This window comes from Lemur catta, chromosome 1 (assembly GCF_020740605.2).
Source record: "Lemur catta isolate mLemCat1 chromosome 1, mLemCat1.pri, whole genome shotgun sequence".
Classification (NCBI taxonomy): Eukaryota; Metazoa; Chordata; class Mammalia; order Primates; family Lemuridae; genus Lemur; species Lemur catta.
Window position 1 is genome coordinate 284149157 of NC_059128.1, and position 20666 is coordinate 284169822.

A 20666-nucleotide genomic window follows, 5' to 3' on the forward strand; every position below is an offset into this window, starting at 1 on the left:
GTCCTTGTCCAAGGTCACAGGCTGGCACCGAACCTTGGCTCTCAGCTCCCCTGGCAGTCACATTACCTGATGTCTATGGCCAGCCACCCCAGGGGGCCTTCCCCACAGCCAGCCCCCTCCTGTCCTCTCCCCGACCCGCCTGGAGCCCAGACCAGAGCGATGGGAAGGTTCTCCAGTGAGGCCATCTCAGAACTAGACAGACCCCTCCGGGCTTGCGGGTGGGCAGCGGTCTGCCGTTTGACCTTGGGATCACCTCTCAGGCTCGGTTTACATTCTGCGAAGTGCAGCAAATAGCCAACACGGAGCTCCTCTCCCGGGTCTAGCTCATACACACACCTCCCTTTTTTCCATTCTTTGCAGACCTCTCCCCTCTGGACAAATAATACTCAAGGTCACAATCTACCCCCTCCCCCAGGGTTTTTAATTTAGGAAGCTGGGGAACTGCGTTTCTCTTCTATTAAGAAAACATTACTGGGTCATGAGAAGCTACCGAGTTGTGGCCGAGCCAGGGCCTAGAGCCAGCCTGCTTGCCTCTGCTGCCTGCTGGCAGGTATCTGCCGCGCCTGTCTCCTTAAATGGAAAACGGATGTCACTAGCCTCTACCTCACCGGCTTGTTTTGCTAAGTGAGATAATCCACCCATATAAAAGCTCTCAATAAATGCTAGCAATGACCACGTATCTTGCCAATCTGAGGACCTGCACACGACAGAGCCCTATAAGTAGTCAAGGGTGTTGGCCGACGTCCAACTTCTCTGCAAATGTTTACTCTGTTTATGTGTCCTGCGGCTTTCCGGTTTTCCGGGGCAAAGCCTGCTCGGCTCAGGTCCGAATGATCACAGATTCTAATCCATGAAGATCAGATTATATTGGTGAAGTTTTACACTGTTGAGACAAGTGCAATATTTTGAGCTGATCTAAAAGCACAAAGCAATGGTTAAGGAGCCATCAAATGTGTAAATAATGATGTGTGTTTCAATTGGTTTTTAAAGAATAATTGTAAACTGTGTGCTTTTGATAAATCTAAACATTACTACCTAGCATACAATAAAATTTCCTTACTCCTGCCCAGTCAGTAAGTCTCATGTTTATCTTTTTAGATACTTTCTGGGCATGTATATGCATATGTTATGTGTGGGGTTTTTTTTGCTTTATATGCTCTTTTTTAATAAAGTGGATTATTGTATATCCATTGCTCAGCTCTGTATCTTCTATTTTTTATTTTTAATTTAATAGGTCATGGAGATTATATCACATCAGTGTTCATAGAATTACCATATTAAAGTTTTTGAAAAATGTTCTAAATTGAAAATATTAAGTGACTGTTCTGGTGTTTATTTACCAGGTGTCTCTTGGTTATTTCCAGGCTCTCTGCAATTACAGGTAACGCTGTCAATCAGCAGGGCTTTGTACCCGGCATCCTGCAGGTGCCTGCAGGAATTTATTTGGGGCAGAGATTACTAGAAGTGGCAATGCAGGGTGGAAGGTTTTAGAAATATGAAATTTCCATGAGCTTTGCAAATTGTAACTTCTTTTTCAAGAATAAAGGATGTGTGAGTAGGACAGGTGCACCTACTTATTTTATTTTATTCTAAATATTTTCTGAAATAATTTGAGGAGGCTTAAAAGGAAGTGCAGCTCATAGTACTGGCACTTGGTATTTTAAATAGTTTTCAAACAAACCCGACCGAGCACATGAAGTCCCGCTTGCACCTGAGGACTTGAGCAGGCCTCAGGTCACAGTAGGTATGGAGGAGAGGAAGGGAACCCAGCCCCGGGGGGGCCTGTCCTGGCCGCCCCCTGCCCACCTGGCCACCTTCCAGCAGGTTCTAGGATCAGCCACCAGCCAGGTGGGGAGCGGGAAACGCAGGTGGCCTTTGTCCCTCCGCCCTGAGGACTCCTCAGCCAGGAGGGGACAGCGATCGGTGACCTGGCGAGGGGGGTGCGGCTGGCGAGGCCGGCTCTAGGGCAACAGCCCCTGCCCAGTTCAGGGAACCTTCCTCCAGGGTCAAATGTCTGCGTAGCGTTGGCAGCCGGTGCCATGAGTAAGTCACAGGGCGCAGCACGCGGGTCCGAAACGAGATCTCGCAGGACGGAGCCCGCCGCGGGCAGCGCCCCCAGCCCCAGCCGACTTGGGGGAGCTCACGGCCTGGAAGCACCCCCCAGACTGGAGGGCCCGGTGCCCCAGGGACCCCCGAGACTGGAGGGTCCGGGCAGAGCCCTGCTGGCTTCCGCCCCGCGCCCCACGATCGCTCGATGCTCCCCTGCCCCTCCCACGTCCCCGTTCTCACGCTTGCCACCCCCCCCACCCGGTCCGTGCCCTCGCGGGACCCCGCCTGGTCCCCTCGCCAGGACCCCATCCAGTCCCCGCGACCCCGCTCATCCGCGCACCACGTGCCCCTCCGCACCCGCCGCGTCGGCTCCCCTCCCCCACCGGGCCCGTCCGTTAGCGGGTCGCGCCGGGCCGAGCTCCAAGCGCCACCGCCCCCCGCCCGCACCTATCCGCCCCCGCGTGCCCCCTCCCCGTGTCCCCCCGCGTGTCCCCGTGTCCCCACGCGTGTCCCCATGCCCCCGCGTGTCCCCTCCCCCGTGTCCCCCGCCTGTCCCCCGCGCGTCCCCCGGCCGCCCCGCGCGCGCCGGCGGAACTGTGGGATCGCCGCGCACAGGAAGTGGCGGCGCGGCCGAGGGCGGAGGGCGGCGGCGGGCGGGGCCGGCGGGCCGGCGGGATGGGGGCCGGGGGCGGCGGGCGCCGCACTCGCTGAGGCCCGACGCAGGGCCGGCCGGGCCCAGGCGGACGCGCAGCGGCGGAGCGGGGCCGCCCGGGCCGCCGGGGACGCCGCGCGACGAGCAGGTGGCAGCGGCTGCAGGTGAGCGGCGAGGCCCCCGCCCGAGCCGGGCAGCCCCTCCGGCGCCCGCGGTCGCCCCTCCCCCGCCGCCCGCGGTCGCCCCTCCCCCGCAGCCGGCCTCGCCGCCCCCTGCCCGCCGCGGGCCGGCCGGGCTCGCGGGGCGCGGGCCGGAGGGGGGCTGCGGGAGGGTCCGTCCCGGCGCGGGGCCTCCCCGGCGGCCTTGTCCAGCCCGAGGCCGGGCCACGTCCAGCCCGTCCGCCGCCGCCCGCAGCCTGGTGGCGCCGGCGGGAGGCCGGGGAGGCCCGGGAGCGGGCACCGCCGAGCTGGGGGGCGACTGAGCTCCGGGTGGGGGCGTCCCTTCCCGTCTCCCCCAGGACTTTGCCGGGGACCCCTCTGCGCTCCATCCCGATGCGACGCGGGCCGCGGGTTTCGGGGCGCTGGGGACCCGGCATCCCCGGGGGCGCCGAGGCCTGGGGGCGACTTTCACTTTGGCCGGCTCGGCCGCGGGGGGGCTGCGGGGGGGCTGCGGGCGCGCCGGCTCCGCTCCGCGCTGGCTGGGACCGAGGCGACTGTGACTTTCCACTGTTCAGTCGGGTGACGGGGTCATCCCGATCAAAGGGCCCATTCGCTGCAAAAGGCCTCCCCAGGGCCACGCAGGGGTGCGGGGAACAGCTGATCCCCAGGTACTTAGGAGAGGAGGATAATTAGTACTTGAAGGTACGGTGAAAAATCGTAGGGCTTTTTAACTTCCAGAGAAGTTTAGTGAAATAGGGAAAATGTCTTCATAAATGGCTTTCCAGGCCTTTTTTTAAAAAGCACAATATTAAAAGTCTTGTCTAAGAGAATACTTGAACAGTGGGTTCTTTTTCCCCGCGAGATACCATGGTGTCACAAGAAGGAAAATAGGGGCTGTTGGCCTTGAGGCAGAGTAGGACGCACAGCGGCCACCCGTGCTAACCGCAGACACCATCCCAGGAGCCAAGCCCGAGTCCTGCGTGGGCCGGCGTCATGGGAAGGTCACCTGGAGACACCACATCTTTGTAAATGGCAGCTGAGCAGGCGGATCATCCTCACTGGGGCAGCTTCAGGGGGCTCCCTGGGATTCAGCCTTCTCCAGTTTGGTCGCTTCCTGGCTGCCCCCTCCCCCTTTCTAGTGGTGACTCCTCTGCACAGTTGAGAGTTAGCCTGTTACAACTCACCGCTGTATCCATTTCTCCTCACTCCCAGGAGTCTCCTTGGTTACATTGTTTAAAAAGCGCTACATGCCATGGGCATTCAGTGAACCGGCCTCTTGGCCTTGGAGGGTGTGGTTGCCTTCTGCGCTCGGTGGCCCTGCCTGGGTGTACCTGCCAGGAGCTTGGGCTGCCAGTGAGGACAGGGTTAAAACAGCGAGGCACACAGATGTGTGTACAGATGGGCACGGGGCACCAAAAGTGTGGGCCAGCCTGGGGCGGGGCAGCACGTGCCCGAGGGCCGACTCCAGAACCCATACTCCTGGCACTTCCAGCATCTTCCTTCACCATCCTACCTCGCTGTTTTAACTCTGAAAGTTATTGTTTTACTTTGGAAGTTAGAAGCATCCACGGAAGCGATCTGTTCCATGATGTTTCCTTCTGCTTCCGAAGCTGATTGGCTGCGGGTGCTCACACAGACCTGAGCTGTTTACATACGCAAACACGCTGCCGCTGATCTGCCCTTCGACCTCGTAAACCAGTGTGGCCTGAGAACACAGAGGTTAGTGACCAGCTGAAGGTTATGTCTCAGATGGGCATGGGAGGATTTACACCCAGATCCCAGGGACGCCACCTTCCCAGACCCATCAGGGTGCCAAAGCCCGGATATTTTATCTCTGGTCAAATCCAAGGAAGGTGGGAGACGTCGAAATTCTTACAAACAGGGAGAAGGAAAACAGAAGCTGTGCTTGAGAAGAGCCAGATTTACTGGTTTTGCGGGGAGGGGTCAGTAACTCATCCAGGCGCACTTACCTGACCAGGCAACTCTGGTTGCCTTGTGCAATCACTCACCCCTTCCTTGACTTTAGCCCTGCTTGGACTGGCAGGGCAGCCCCCCCCCCCCCGCAGCCCCCCCCGCACAGCCCCTGTGCAGCCCCCCTCACCCCTTGCTTTGGCCTTGAACCAGGGCCTCGGCCCCTGTCACCGTCAGAACCACACCTGGCAAACTCTTTGGCTTCTGCCCCTACTCACTCTCTTCTTCCCTTTCTGGCCCCGGTAAAAAAGCGATGGTTTTACTGTTGCACGCTGTGGCTAACTGATATTTATAGAGCAAAACTTGGGACATGATTGGCTACATTCACTGTTTCCTTTTTAATGACTTGTTTATGTGAGATCTTTAGCTTCTCCGTCTTCTCATTGAGAAATTTGTGATACCGTAAGGTTGGACTGAATTTTGTAAAAGAGTTGCTCAGAAATTTAGTAGGATCTTACTTTTGGTTAACCAAAGAATGTTTGGGGTTTTAAATGAGTTATTTGAAATTGTAAAGTGAAATGAGTATGCCTTAGTCTGTCCTTCCTAAAACCGCTTCATAATAACTTTAAGATTAACTCTAAGTTACTAATTTCAAGAGGCTGTTTTAGGCAAATGCATTAGTGGTTCATGTTCTGATAGTCTTTCATTTATTAATAGTTATTTAGAATAATTTACTGTATTTTGATTATCGCTGTCAAGCAAAGTTCAGGAGATGATGCGCCGACAGCCCTGGGCCGGGTCTGTGCTGAGTTTGAGGTGGAAGCAGAGCCGGTGGGGAAGTTGGTGTCGGCTCTCGCTGCAGGGCCGAGTCTGTACCTGGCCATTAGAGGACGTGGATTCTAGGGTTTAATTGGCCACATCTTTCCCCAGCATAGATAGAAGGATGCAGAAAGGATACATTTTAGATGTTAGTGGTAGTGAATTGAAAGCAACATGATGTCCTTTCATGCGTGACAGCCAGAAATCTCCCTCCTGGCTGGGGTGCTTGTTGTCACTTAGGACTAAAATTGAAGCTGGGTGCTCGTGGTGGGACAGCGTGCCAGCAGCCCAGGGGCCCGTCCCCAGGTGACCCGAGAGGTCATGCGTCATTGATGGAGATGATCTCGATTCCTTTCTGAGAGCAGGTGGGGAGTGAAATCCGTCATGAATAACAACAGTAATGAACTATAAAATGAGCTACAGTAACAGGCGCTGCGAGGACATCCCCCTGCCGCCCGCTGCTGGCCCTGCCTGTCTGCCCTCCTGTTTGGCGCGGAACTCCGGCTCCTGCCTGCTCCTCACGTCCTGTTTGCTGACCCGAACATTTTATAAGCATGTGCCGACGTTAAATTTGTGCCCTGCTCTATAATTTGGGCTTTACTTATGCTGTAGTGACTGCGACGGCCGCCCCTGCAGCCAGGGAGGAGGGCGCTTTGCCCGTCTCGCAGGCCTGAGCCGACACGGACGTGGGAGCGATGGGAGCGTGGCCGGGCGCTCGGCTGGGCAAGTCTGGGTTTCAGACAAGGTCTGTGATGGAATCCGGAGGTGTCATTGCTTCTGTCAAACTCCTTGGGTGCTCAGGAAACTCAGCATATGAAAATCTACATTTCTAAACAGAAACTAAGTCATTGGCTTCACACATATGTTCGTTGTAAAACTTCTCACTTGTAGAAGGCTGCGCTTGCTGGACCGGGCTCCGAAACCCCCTGAGGTGGTGGAAACAGCTACTTGCTGCATAGGACGTGCGATCAGGAAGAAAACAAATTCCGCTGTGTGAATTCAGGTTTTCATCTTGCACTGGGTGGGAGTACAGCGAAGCACTGCATATTGACTTTTAATATAAAGGATGTGCTGATGATGGGGGTAAGCGCTTTGTGGATTGATTTCTGATTTAGGCCATTGTCCTCGTCTAATTGGAGTGATTGATTGAATGAACAAATGTGCCTTTTATTAGGGAGACACATCCTTCGTCCATCCAGAAATTAATTGGTATACCTTGCAAGATACGATACAATAGCAATGATTTTTGCCAAAATAAGACAGAAGTCAGATTGTGCAATGAAGACTGCGTGGGCTTGGGTTGTTTTGGGGGACGGAGGGCGAGCAGGGGGGGCTCGGACCTGGAGGCAGGTCTGACGCCTGTGAGAGGAGGAGGACACGGGACTGGGAGGGGGCCTCAGACCCACCCAGTGCCAGTCCCGGGCCAGCAGCCACCCCACAGGGGCCTGCAGAGTGGCCCCTCCCAGGGGTCCTGAAGGCACGTGAAGGAGGAGGCCGCCAGCTCACCTGCCGGCTCACCTACCGCCAGGAAGCCAGCTCTCTCTGGCAGGGAGGCCTGAGCAGCCAAGCTCCACCTGGGCCTTAGACACAAAGTTTAGTGACTTTTGATAATTGACAAAAACAGAAACACGCAGTAAAAACAATCCCGACTGTTGCTCACCTCACAATATGGGCGATATTTTGGACTAGTTTTAGAAAAAGCCCGTGGTTACAAAGGCCTCCCTAGGCCACAGCCCGGGCCCCTGTGCCGGGGGCTGGTGAGCTGGCGGCACAGGCGGGAGGAGCCGGCGATTTCCAAGTGGATGCTGGAGATAGAGCGCACACGTTTATTTTTATTTTTATTTTTATTTTGGAGAGCACACATTTTAGTGCACACAGGTTATTTTCAGTTTTCTACATCAAGAAGTATACGACTATAACTTAAGTTCTGGGATGTTTGTTAGGAAGTATGTTTGTGGCTGCAGCTCAGGTCTAGCCTCGGGCTGGCATTGTAGCTCCTGGAGCCCTGACTGCTTTCTGCCTGTTACTTCTTACCTTTAAGTTTTCATGATTTGTTGAATATAAAATGTTTTTATTGCTGAACAAAGCTATGCATGCAAATTGTAAACATAGATTCCGGCAGGGGCCAGGCAGGCGGGTGAGTGAAATGCAGGTGTGAGACCTGGCGGGGAGGCCGTGCCCCTTCCAAGGGCTGACTCCTGACCGCCGGGCGCTGTCGTCCCATGGGGCAGGGCGGGGGGTCCAGGACCAGAGTCACTAGCTCTTTGGTCTTCCGAGAGAAGCCAGAAACCTGGATTTTTATATGCAGTTTATTTGTTTTTAACAAATCGCACATGCCAAACTGAAAATGTTGCCTGAATTCAGCTGTGGGCCATTATTTTTACAACCTCCGGTCTATAATATTTGTTTATTTCTTGAAGTAAAGTAAGCTGATTAATTGAGGACAAAATAGGCATTTCCAAAATGTGTACAAGGGAAATGAAAAATGCACTGCAAAAACCCAAGAATATGTGCAGACAAAAACCGAAAGAATTGTCCATGCTGTCTGAGGCGGGGCAGGAAAGGAGGCAATAATGGTACCAAGAGAACCGGGGTCGGTTGGGAACAGAGTAACTCTGTGTCTCTAGAGCCTGTAGGAGACCCTGATAAGATCTGTGTGAAGATAAAGTCTGCAAAAAATAACGTTTTCAGAAAGGGTGCGTGCACTCACAGGAAGGCACTTCTAGTCTTGATCTGTGTTCACTGGGTGTCCGTGTCCCTGTCCCCGGGTACTCCTGTGTAGGGCCCCCGGCGTCCTGCGGATGGACCTCAGGGAGGGCTGTTTCCCAGAACAGCACCAAGTCACAGGCGCCAGCGCGTGTAAGGCTGGTCCAATAGTCCTGGGCACTTGGCACTGTCATTAGTCTTTGCAAAGAGAGTAGATACAAAGTGTGGTCCAGCTGTGGCCAGCGTGGCCTGGTGTGGCCTTCCCCGCCCGAAGGAGCTGAGCCTCTCCCTGTCTTGGTGGCCCTGTGTGTTTCGTCCTCAGTGAAATTCTTGTTCGTGTCCTTTGTCCATTTTCCTACTGGGCTCTGCCTTTTTCGTATGTGTGGTTTTGTATATATTACATGTTTTCTTATCTGTTCAGGGTATTAATCGTTTGTTGTGTGTGTCAGATACTTTTTCCAATTGGGTCTTTTTCTTTTATTTTGTGAACAGATATTTTTAATTTAATGTATAATTTATCCCTTCTTTTCTGGGTAGTGCCTTTTGAGTGTTGCTTTAAGAAGTCCTTCCCACCCCTTGGGTCACAAATGTGTTCTGCGTTTTCCTGTAGACGTTCTAAGTCTGCTCTCCACACTTCAGTGCTCAGTCCCGCACAGCTGGCTCTGCCGAGGTCATAGGTCGTCTCCAGTGGCTTCTGACGAAGCCTCATGATAGTCCACACGCCGCCTGACACTCTGCGGTTAAGTTCATTCCCAGGTGCCCATATTATCTTTGTTGCTTTTGTAAATGGTGTTTTTAAAATTTATTTTTGAAATTTCTAACTCCCAGCTGGTGTTACAAAGAAATGCAGGTGACTTGTGGGTTGTGTTTTAATGGCCAGTCACCTGCCACTTCTTATAACGTGTTTGTAGGTTTGGGGGATTTTCTACATAGACATTCATGGTGATGGCTTTGTTTCTTCCTTACACCTTTAATATTAGTATTTTCCTTCCTGTTTCGTGGCCTGGGCCAGGGCCTCCAGAACAATGGTGAGTGGAGGCACGACAGGGTGTCCCTGTCTTGGTCCCAGTTTCAGAGAAATGTCCCTAATGTCTCCCTTTCTGCTGTTGGTACAAACTGGCTGCTTAGTCCTGAATCTTCCCACTGCTACAGGAGGCCATGGGTGGGAAACGCAAACACAGTGAGACAAAAATAAGGAGATGAAAACATGATTTACCTTCATGAGTCGTCAGGGAGAGGCAGACCTAAACCACGGTGGGGTTGCCTGCCCCCGCCAGGGTGGCTGAGCTGTGACAAGCCCGCCTGGACCGAGTGTTGGCGCAGTGGGGGATGGACAACGGCTTTGGGTACTGCGGGGGCGGGGGCAGCGAGGCGGCCTCACCTGGGGAGGTGTGTGCTTCTCGGAGGCAGCACTGTTTATCAGAGTCAAACCCCGGGCGCTTTCTGAATGCCATCTCCAGAAAAAACGACAGAGTAATGTGTGGTGTAGTCACGCGATGGAAAGAAGAATGAGGCAGCTACTACAGGTGACCGAAAGTGATTCTCACAAGTCTAACGCTGGGCAAAAGGGACACCAAAGCCAGCGCGCTGCCTGGGTGTGTTTGTGGAGTGCACACTCGTGCGGGAGCAGCTGGGAGGGTGGCCCTTGGCGGGGCGGGCGCGTGCGGGGCCGCTGGAAACCGGCCACATCTCGTTCCTTGATCTAGGTGTCGGTTACATGGGCGTGTTTGGTCTGTGAAAGTCTAAGCTGCACGCATAAGATATGCGTCCCCTTCTACCTGTGTATGATGCCCAATAACAGGTTTGAAGAAAGAGCTGGAGAAAGTTGTGATACCGAAGACAGGCCAAGGAGTCCCATGCAGGTGTCCTTAGAAGCCAAATGTGCATGACCTGAAGCCAAAGCGCGCGCACCGTGTAGCGCCGGCAGTCATCTGGACTGATGGCTCAGGAAGCTGTGCCGCCGCCGCAAGAGGGCTGACTGTGGGAGGACCCTCCTGTGTCCCTGGGGCCACTGACCCCGCGCCCCACCCCCCACCCCCGCACAGTGATGTGGTTAGGCATGAAGGACAGAAAGGCAGGCGGCCTGCACGCCTCCCCAGGAATCCCCGACCCCAGCCACAGCCGAAAGGGTCCCAAGGGAAGAAAATGTGGCTACAGCCTTTGGATCCAGCTGGGCTGTCCTTCCAGGACGTGGGCTCAGACAGCGGGGCCTCCCAGAGCTCAGGGAACGTCGGTCACACTCGCCCCTCTGGGAAAGTGTCTGAACGCTGAGGCCAGGGCTGCCCGCACGCCCCAGACACAGGGTGAAGACGGGTGCAGATGCCTTTGGGGGAGACAGGCACTGTCCGGAGGACACACCTGCGTGAGCCGTGTCATGTCACACGGGAGCAGAGGGAGCCTGCCGCCTGGTGTAGACGTTTTGGCACATTTTCGGGGGCAACGATAAACTTTAACAACACTGTTGACTGAAGCTGGGAGTGAGGGGGAGAGAGCGCGTCACCCCTAGAACCGGTGATCAGACCTCCTGAGTCAGGGTGCTCTGCCCAGGGGCTCTGCTGGGGGGAAGGGGGCGGGGGCCACCTCATAGTGACATGGTGACCTTTACAGGGCTGGGCGGTTCAGCATTGGCAGCAGCCAAGGGCCTGTGCACAGGGCGCTGCGGGTGCCCCCGGAGGTGCCCACAGAGCAGAGCACGAGGCACCTTCGGTCAGGAGGCGGCTCACACCCTCAGGGCGGGTCCCCAGGGAGCGCGGCAGGGAGGGACGCAGGCGTGCAGCAGCGGGCGTGGGCCGGGCCATGGAAGGACGTCTTCACCTTCTCCTGTGCCGGAACCGTGAAGCCCCGCACGGAGAAGTGAGCGGCCCTCCCACGGGGCGTGGGGTGGGAGCAGGGAAGGACCACGGCTGCACGGACCATGTTACCTGTTCAAAACCATGAAATCACCAAGAAAAGAGAAGGCTTACTTTTCTGTAGACGCCTCTTCTCAGGTTAAACAAGTTCTCGTTTCTGAGAATGTTTTACTTAACATTGAGTTTTATCAAAACTTTCTGCACAGGTTGAGCTGATCATAGGATTTTTTCTCCTTTTATCTGTTAATTTGGTGATTCACACAAGTAGATTTCCTTTTCTGGGAATTATCCTATCTAGGCTGTGATATATTATTTGTTTATTACAGTATTATAGTTGATTTGTTAATATGTTGTTTAGAAGTTTTTGCATCTATATATGTTCAGAATTGAGTTGCTGTGTGGCAAAGTCAAGTTTTGCTTTTTGTAGCTTTGTGGAATTTTCCCCCCAAATATCTTTGATCCAGAGCTGGTAGAATCCACAGATGGGGACAGAGGGAAGACTGTGCCACTTGCACCTTGCGCTCCACCTTGTCACACCGTGCTCTGAGCCTCGCAAATGCCTGTTGGTGTTTTTTCCCTTGTCGTCTTTCTGCACTGCATTCTGGGTTATTTCTTCTGCTCTGTCTTCCCGTCTCAATTTTATCTTCATCTCTGTCTGATCTGCTATTTAACCTGTTCTTTACAATTTTCACTTTAATGATTATATTTTTCTCTCCTAAAAGTTCTCTGTTTTTTTCTTCAAATTCTGTCTCTTCTCTTGTTTGGTGTTCTTTTCCTTGCAAGTATTTTGATTTCCTCTTTTATCTCTAAACATACTTACTTTCTACACTATAATAAACCAAAGTACTAGCAATAATACCACCAAATATAATACCAAAATTTGCATTTCTTTTGGGTTGAATTCCATGACTCGTTCTGCTGCCTCTTGCTCTCTGAAGTGTGTTTCTCATGTGCTGTGTAACTTTGGATTGTGAGCTTGTTTCAGGTGAACTTTGTAGACTTCTGCAAGGCTTGAAGGCAGCAAATCTCCCTGGAGGGAGTCCCTGCAGGGAGCCTGGGAACCGGGCTGATCTAGAACCACTTTAGGTTAATTTCCTGACTTCTAAAGATGTAATTGACTAGGAAGGAAAGGGATCCTCAAGTGGAAACCTGAGACTGAAGACACTGCTGACCGTGGAGGTGACTCTGTGTAACTCCTGGTGAGTAGAGCGGTGCCGACCAGGGGTGGGAATGCCGTGGGCCGAGGTTTGCCGGTGTGACTGCCGTCGGGGCGGAGATTCATCCTGGCCCAGCACGGCCTGTGGGAGACACCGTGCAAGTTCCAGGGAGTTTGAAGCTGGGAAGACCCTCCCTCCTCAGCACGTCATTGTCAAGTGCTTTTAACTTGTTTCAAGTTGTTAGGGACACAACCGCAAAATGTGACTCTGGATTTTATCCTTAAAAAACTTAACTTTTGGTCAACTTCTCTGTCACCCATCCAACCTGGGATGGTCTCTACTATTTTAGAATAGGCAGACCAGGTCCCCAGTTCAATTGGTTTTCTCCAGGTAACTTTCATGTGGCAGCTGACGGACCCCGCACACCTGCCGCACGTGGTGCCCACCGTGGCAGTTAGGAGGCCACCCAGGGTCTGAGGTGCTGCCGTTTCTGGGATGCCCGTCCGGCGGGAGCAGCCCGTCCTTCTTCCAGGACCCACGATCCCGCTCCTCCCACTTCCTGTCTCGCTGGCGTCCACGTCGGACACCCAGGCCCGCCCACACCCCCTCCCCCCCCCGGGCCCCCCCGGGCCTCCGGACCCTCACGGATTCCACCCCCGGATGCCGTGTCCCCAGCCCCCGCCACCAGCCTCGCCTCCTGCACAGAGTCCCATCGCCCGCACTTGGGCGGCTCCAGTCCGGCTCCGTCACAGTCCTGCCCCGCCTGCGTCCGCAGCCGTATTCCAGCAGCCCGAGTGCCGTCCCTGGTACCCGGCACAGCCCCGCAGCGACGCCCACTGATGGCGCCACCTCCTCTTCCTCGTGCTCCCGCCTCCGCGATCTTCACGCTGCTCCCCACCACGCTCTGCCTCGGACCTTGCACACCCTTTCTCTGGAACATTCTTTCTCCTTTTGCCTGGGGAGTTCTTACTCATCCTTCAGCTTGGCTGTCACTTTGCTATAGACGCTGTCCCATGCCGAGTCTGAGTTAGGACACACACACATGCACACACACACACGCACACACACACTTACCAAACAAATGGAGGCCCATCGCTTGTGCTGTCCCTGCAGCCGCTGCTCCAGTTCACGCCACACTGCTGACCTCCCCTGCACTTGCCTTCGGTGAAGACCGTGCTGACTGCGCGTGGCTCCCTGCGTGGCTGTAGGTGGCTGCAACCAGCCCCGTCGGGGCACCTGACGCCGTTTCTGTTGTAATATGATAGATATCCTCACACGGTTCTTTTCTGGTCAACTTCCTTTTGTGTGTGTGTTATTTTTAGAGACAGGTTCTCCCTCTGTCACCCAGGCTGGAGTGCCGCGGTGTGATCACAGCTCACTGCAGGCTCCAACTCCTGCGCTCCAGTGATCCTCCTGCCTTCGCCTCCCAAGTAGCTGGGAGCTGGGACTACAGGTGCCACCACATCTGGCTAATTTTTAAAATTTTTTTGTGGAGACAGGGTCTTGCTGTGTTTCCTGGGCTAGTCTCCAACACCTGGGCTCAAGCAATCCTCCTGCCTTCGCCTCCCAAAGCTCTGGGTCTAGTTAACTTCTTGAAGACAATTCTGTAAGTAGATTGCTGAGTGAAGGGTCTCCACATTTCCAAGACACTGGACACATGTTGCCAACTTGCCTTTTGCAAAGCACGTCTGTCCCCCTTGTGCCAGCAGCATTTGAAAGAATAATACTGTTATAGGTGCTTGATGGTTTTTCATTTCCACTTATTTTCTGGTTCTGAAATCCAGCACACTGAGACTTTATACACTATATCTCGCCGTGAGATACCGCAGGAAGGGTGATCCAACACCGTAGCCTGTTTGTTAAGTGCAACTGTGACAATGGACAGCAGGTGACGGGCTGGCTGGGGAAGTGCTGGGACAGCCCATGGGCTTGGCGCTGGACCGGCGGGAGTGTGGCCGGGCAGGTGCACCTCTGTGGGCGGCACGCCTCAGCGCCTCTGTCCCTCCCCAGCAGCTTGTGCAGGTTAGAAAAGACCTCGCGTGTGAAAGTGTGCTGTGGCCGGTGCAGGAGGGTGTGTATGTGCTGTGCCGCGTGTGTGTGCCGCGTGAGTGCCGGCCGGGCCGCCCTGGGGACGACCGCACTCAGGAAACAGCGTCTCAGGGCGGTGAGGACCACGCTGAAAAGGGGGTGCAACCTAGAAGCGGAGGACTGCGATCCGCGCAGGTGTGTCCTGACATGGCCGCGGTGCCCGGCGTCCGGCCGTGCTGTTTCCTGGCGCTGCCCGTGCTTGTGGGCTTCTCCCTGCCCCCCTCGGGTGGAGCTGCGGAGAGGTGGGTTCTGTCCTGCTCTGTGACCGTTCCTGAGGCACAGGGTGGTGTGGCACTGGGGCAGAGGACCCAGCCTGGCACCACAGCTGTCCCGGGTGTTTCTGGAGGGCTGCAGAGGCCGCTGCGGGACAGTACTTTCTCCATGAGCTGGCGCCAGCCCTGCGCATCCACAGAGCCGGTGTCTGTCCACGGCGTCCCAGGTCAGCACCGCGTCCCTGCGCCAACCTTTGATTTCCTTGTTGCTGAATCATTTCACGGCTCAGCAGATCTGAGGGGAGCGTCTTTTCTTCGCCCTTAGAGCCGCCCGTCTGAGAGTGGCGGGGGTTGCTGGCCATCGTGCACGTGGTGCACGGCATTGGCGCGGCTGATGGACGGACCGGGCGAGGCTGCTGGGTGGCTGCTCTTGTCTTGTCCTCACGCTGCTCTCGGGTACGTGAGCCCCTGGAGGGGGTGAGGAGGGGCCTCCGAGCGCCTGTCCAGCGCAAGAGTTCGGGGTCAGAGCTTCAGCACAACAGGCCTGTCTGGCTTTGCTGCCAGGGACGCCGGGGCTCAGGGCGGATGAGCTGACGCTGATCCTCGGTGACACTGCCCTGTGTGGTGGGTGGTCCCGCCTATGCATGTGGCCTTTTGAAAATAAACTTCAAAGTTTGCAACCACATTGGTGGTCGGACAGGCTGATCTAACGGTGATTTTGCCAGTAACTCTCGGTTTCCACACACATGTACCTGCCAGAACACGGAAGCACACGGCTAGCGACGGAGCTGGGTGCCTCGAGCTGGACACACGGGACAGGCAGCAGCGTGTGAACTGCGTCGCGAGAGAGATCTGTGACGAAGCTGGGGGCTCGATCACAGGGCTGGTCGTTCCTCACAGGGGGAACTTGGGGGGCGGATAAATGTACAAACTTTTTAGGAAGAATTGAAAAGGAGTGCTAGTAATTACTGTTTTCACTCTGTCATTTATTATGTATTTATTTCCAGAAAGGGATCAGTTTTTTCCTTTCCTTCCAAATTTATGGAAAGAAATGAAAATTAGAAGTATTTAATAACGTTCTCATAATTTTTGTTTTTAATACTTGTGATTATGTTTTCAAGAACCTGTTCAAAAGCAGGAGCTCCCTGTGTGACCGAGGTGGGAGAAGCCAGACCAGCTGGCTGGGGCCAGGCCCGCGGGTGCCACATTCAAGCCTCGTTGTCCTGCCCGACTTGGGCTTCAGTCTCCTCCCGTCGCGAGCTCTGGGCAGCCCCGTCCATGGGGCGCGGTGGGCCCTGGGATTCCCTCCTCACTAGCGGTTCCGTCTTCTGCCACGGTGCGGGTGTCTGTCTCCTGAGAGGTCCTTCTGACCAGGAGGTTGTCTCTGCCACCAAGGATGTGTCACCTGCCTCTCGCCCCTGCCGTGCCCCTCGACCCCTTCTCTCTCTCTCCCGCCCTCCCCTCTCTGCCTTGTGGGGGCAGCGGCTGCAGGCACTGTCTTTTCCAGTGAGCGAGGCCTTGACAGCAGCTCACCGGTGTGAGACGTGACACGACGGGCGACCCTGGTCTTTCTGAATTCCCTTGTCGTTCTCTGCTCAGCAGAGCACATTGCCCTCCTGAGACGACAGGGGACCCGCCCCCCGCCGAGGGTGGAAGGAGAGTTTGGCCGGCACAGGCCTCCACCACTTCCCAGGGCCCGTGGCTGCGCTGTGTCGCCATCGGGAGCTGCCTGGGTGCGACAGAGGCCACGGGGCCCCCAGCCCTTCCCAGAGAAGGCTGCCGACCTCCGTTCCAGACTGAAAGATCCTCAACAAGCGTGACCGTGTGGTGTGTGAGCCTTGGTCAGAGCTGGTTTGAAACCAACTGCGTAAGCAGCTCTGGGACAGTCGGGGAAGCTGGAACGTAGATCGGCTGTTAGGTGGCGTCAGGGACGTTGATTGTCTTGGCGAGCTGTTTCACTGTGGTTGTGAAGCAGAGCGAGCTGCTGTCGGGGAGACTCCCGGGAGGTCGAGGCCTGTGCTGTGACAGCAGGAGGTAACTCTCCGTGGTTCAGGAATAAAAACGCACGTGCGCACACATATTTATATGCAAAGAAAATCCGGCAAAATGTTAATTTTAATCTAGGTATTTGTGTACAGGTTTTTGTTGTACTGTTCTTTCAACTTTTCTGTACAAAAAGTCGTGGCGAGCTATTCGTGCACAGGCACGGGTGTGTCCATGGAGCCCGGCTGCATCCTTTTGCTAATTAAGCACAGGCTGCATTCTAGCGTGGTGTGGGCAGGCAGACGGTCCTAGTGTTACACCTGACATTAAAGGGTGTATGTTTAATGAGGTACTTTCATCGAGAGTGAGTGATCTGGGAGTGGAAAGATGGTGATGCTCTTGTTCCTTTCAAGAGATGGCTTTCGATGGCTCTGTAGTCGTCAGGCTTCTCTTGGCGGCTGAAATTCTGCTTTATTCATTTTAAAATTTTGTATTGGGATGGGGCCTTGCTCTGTCACCCAGGCTGGAGTGCATTGGTGTCATCACAGCTCCCTGCAACCTCAAACTCCTGTGCTCAAGCGATCCTCCTGCCTCAGCCTCCCGAGTAGCTGGGACTACAGGTACAGGCCACTACATCTGGCTAATTTTTCTATTTTTTGTAGAGACAGTTTAGCTCTTGCTCAGGCTGGTCTCGAACTCCTGACCACAAGTGATCCTCCAGCCTCAGCCTCCCAGAGTGCTAGGATTATAGGCGTGAGCCACCGTGCTGGCCTCCTTTTATTTTTTGAGTACTTCACTTTCTGGCACTGCAAGATTCTCTGGGCTCATCATTTCTTTTCCCTGCCCAAGCCCTAGAATCAGCCATTTCTCCAAAGGTTCCTGGTTTGTTTTGTTGGAGAATGATATTCAGAAGCCAAAATCTGAGTTCTGGGTCATTCATCACTCATTGCTACTGGGGAATAGACCTACATTTTGTTTTTGTTGTTGTTGTTTTGTTTTTTTTTCTTTTGAGACAAGGGTCTCAGTCCGTTGCCCAGACTAGAGTGTAGTGGTGTCATCATAGTGTTACAGTGGGTGGTCCCGAGGATAAACCGAGTGGCACAAGGAGAGTCAGAGAATCAAAGTTTATTCACCAGCGGGCTCAGAGGGGTCCGACCACCAAATTCTGAGCCCCACCTACCCAATTTTTCCCACTTTTATTAAGTTGGGGTGGTCTGAGGGGTGGGGTCTCAGTGGCTAAGGTAATAGGTTAGTTTACCTGTCAGGTAATCGGTTAGTATTATGTTAATGTGCCAGGTAATAGATTAGTGGATGGGCCAGGTAATAGGTTTTTATTATGCTGATGCGGGTCTTCCTTGAGGGGTGGGGGTCTCAGGTGGCTGATGCCCAAGTAATAGATGGGAGTTTTCCTTATCAATAGCTCAGAGCAACCTCAAACTCCTGGGGTCAAAAATAAAAATAAAATAAATAAATAAATAAAAAAGACCCAGGTATTTTTCTAGAGATGAGGGCACGCTGGCTGGGATCAGAGGTGGTTTAGACGTTGCAGGAGAGACACTGAAGACACAGCTCTTGTAAAATGAAACGGACAGAAACCAGAAGTGTGTCTGAGGGAAAACCAGAGACGGCTGGACAGGGCCCTGGTGGGACCGTGTCAAGCAGAACAACATGGGAAACTGATTTCCAGAGAGGAGGCACGTGTGGTGGGAAATGTTTGAAAATGACTAGAATTTTTCCAAATTTGATGAAAACTCATATTTAAGAACCTCAACAAATGCCAGGCGGACAAAAATGAAGAAAACCACACCAATGCGCATCGTAATCAAACTCCTGAAAATCCAAGAGCAGCCAGAGCCAAAACCCTATCCTGTACAGAGGAAGAAAGATTAAAATTAGAACAGACTTCTATCAGAAACCGCACAATCCTCAGACAATGGGGAACATCTTAAAAATGCTAAAGGACGATATGGGACACCTGTTTTCAAAGGCAATGACTCCTCACCCTACTCCATCCTATATCTATTATAAAAAAACTAGGCCGGGGAGGTAATCCCAGCACTCTGAGAGGCTGAGGCGGGAGGATCACTTGAGCTCTGGAGTTTGAGGCTGCGGTGAGCTGTGGTGACGCCACTGCTTTCTAGCCCAGGTGACAGAGCGAGACCCTGTCTCAGGGGAAAAAAAATTTAAAATGGATCATGGACCTAAATGTGAAAGCTAAAACTAAGATTTATACAAGAAAAGAAGTGACATATACGTTGTCTTTAGTCAGTTTGTGCTGCTGCAGCAAAATACCACAGCGGCTTGGACAGCAGACTCGTTTCTCACGGCTCTGAGGCTGCGGGGCCAATGTTCCCGGCGAGGTCTGCTGCCAGGTGGTGTCCTCACGGGGCGGAGCGCGGACGCAGCTCTCACGGGTCTCCTCTCAGCGGGCACCCACCCCACGCCCGAGGGCCCCTCCCACGCAACTCGCCGGCTCCCTAGGCCCCACCTCCAACTGCTGCCGCGCGGGTGAGGCTGTCAGCTGTGAGTGTGGGCACAGGCCCCGTCCTGGCCTGCACACAGCGGGGCGCCACTCAGCCTGGAGAGAGAAGGGAGCCCCGACACAGCAGCGCGGACGAGCCCGAGCACGTGTGCCGAGTGAGATAATCCTGTGTGACTCCACTCAGGCAAATCCACAGGGACAGGAAGGAGCACGGTGGGTGCCAGGGCCAGGGAGGGGACAGGGAGCTCGTGTTCCACGGGGGCAGTTTCAGTTTGGGAAGTTGAGAAAGTTCTGGAGATGATGGTGGAGATATTTGCACAACAGTGTGAATGTGCTGAATGCCACTGAATTGTACACTTAAAAATGACTAAAATGGTAAATTTTATGTCACATATATTTTGCCACAATTTAGAACCAATGAGCAAACTTGGGGCTTTGCCCTGTGACACAGGCTGTCAAGGTCTGCTGGAGGGGGCTGGGCATGGCGGGGCCGGGGAGGGCGGGAGCCCGGGTGGGGCTGGCGAGGCTGGGCCCCAGAGCCTGGCGTCCGGCAGGGCCTCGCCTGAGCTGTGCCCCTGTGCTTCGGGGTCCGGCCCCCTCCACCGTTGCAGAGCTGCAGGGAGCTGGCCTGGCTTTCTGGGGTCACACAGGGGCAGCCTCTGGTGTCTCAGGGCCTGTTCACTCAGGGGCTGTCAGTGGGGCCCTTGGTGGGCCTCGGTCCAGTGTTTGCTGGAGTTGGTGGCGTGTTCAGTTTCTGGGGAAGGAAGTTAACGCGTGGCTGTCGTTTCCCTGAGCACGGCCTTTCTGGCGCCAGAGTGGCTGCATGTGGCTGGGTCCTGTGCGCGACTCGCCACCCCGGCAGGTGTGTTCACGTGTGTGCCTTTGCTTTCAGGCCGGCCGAGGCGGAACCTCTGAGGACACTTGCTCCCGCTGCCCCTGCTGCCCCGTGCCTTGGTAAGTTAGGAGGGTGAGGCCGCCCGGCACGTGGCGCCGTGTGTGTGTGTGTGTGTGTGTCTCTGTGTGCGTGTGTGTGTGTGTGTGTCTGTCTGTCTGTCTGTCTGTCTGTGTTCGCTCACTCTAGGGGCGGCGACACGGGCCTGGCTGTTGTCAGCAGACGCGGAAGCCGTTGGTCTCCGGCTGAGCAGGCGAGGATACCTGTGGGGCCTTAATGCCATGTTGATCACTTTTCTTAAGGGGGTGTGCAGTTTAATGTTTTCTTGTGCCCAAAAGGATATTTATGGTCACTTCTCATTTGTCCCAAATCCAGCTGATAAAGCTGAGATGAAACTGTTCTCTTCCTGCGAGGGGTGAGCAGAGCTCAAGGCGGCTGAGCCTCGGGCCGGGGCACCCGCTGGGTGCAGACGGGGTGGGCCCACTGGGCTGGCCTGGCTGTCGGCTGCCCTGGGAGCCCATCCGTCTCCCTGAGACCGACGGGGGCAGCCGTGTGACTGGGCGGGCTGACGTGTGGCCCGAGGTCAGCCGCTGGTGTGGGCGCCCTGGCCTGGGGAGGCTCCACTGGGAAGCCCAGGCCCTGGCGGAGGGCAGGGGGGCGACTCTCCCCGTGCTCGGGGACCCCTCCTTTCGGGTTCCAGGCTGACGT

The 20666-nt window shown here is 54.8% G+C and overlaps 1 protein-coding gene across 2 annotated transcripts in view; it reads left to right on the plus strand.

Annotated features, from left to right (window-relative positions):
• Window positions 1-2795: 2795 nt before the first annotated feature.
• The window catches only part of AGPAT3 (1-acylglycerol-3-phosphate O-acyltransferase 3), an 86633-nt gene continuing 68762 nt past the window's right edge, over window positions 2796-20666 (plus strand). The window contains exons 1-2 of one of the 2 annotated variants that reach the window (XM_045540780.1): window positions 2796-2865; window positions 19959-20020. The gene's annotated coding sequence lies outside the window, so the exon portion shown is untranslated. The remainder of the gene's footprint in view (window positions 2866-19958; window positions 20021-20666) is intronic. The other variant, XM_045540781.1, reaches the window with a different exon arrangement.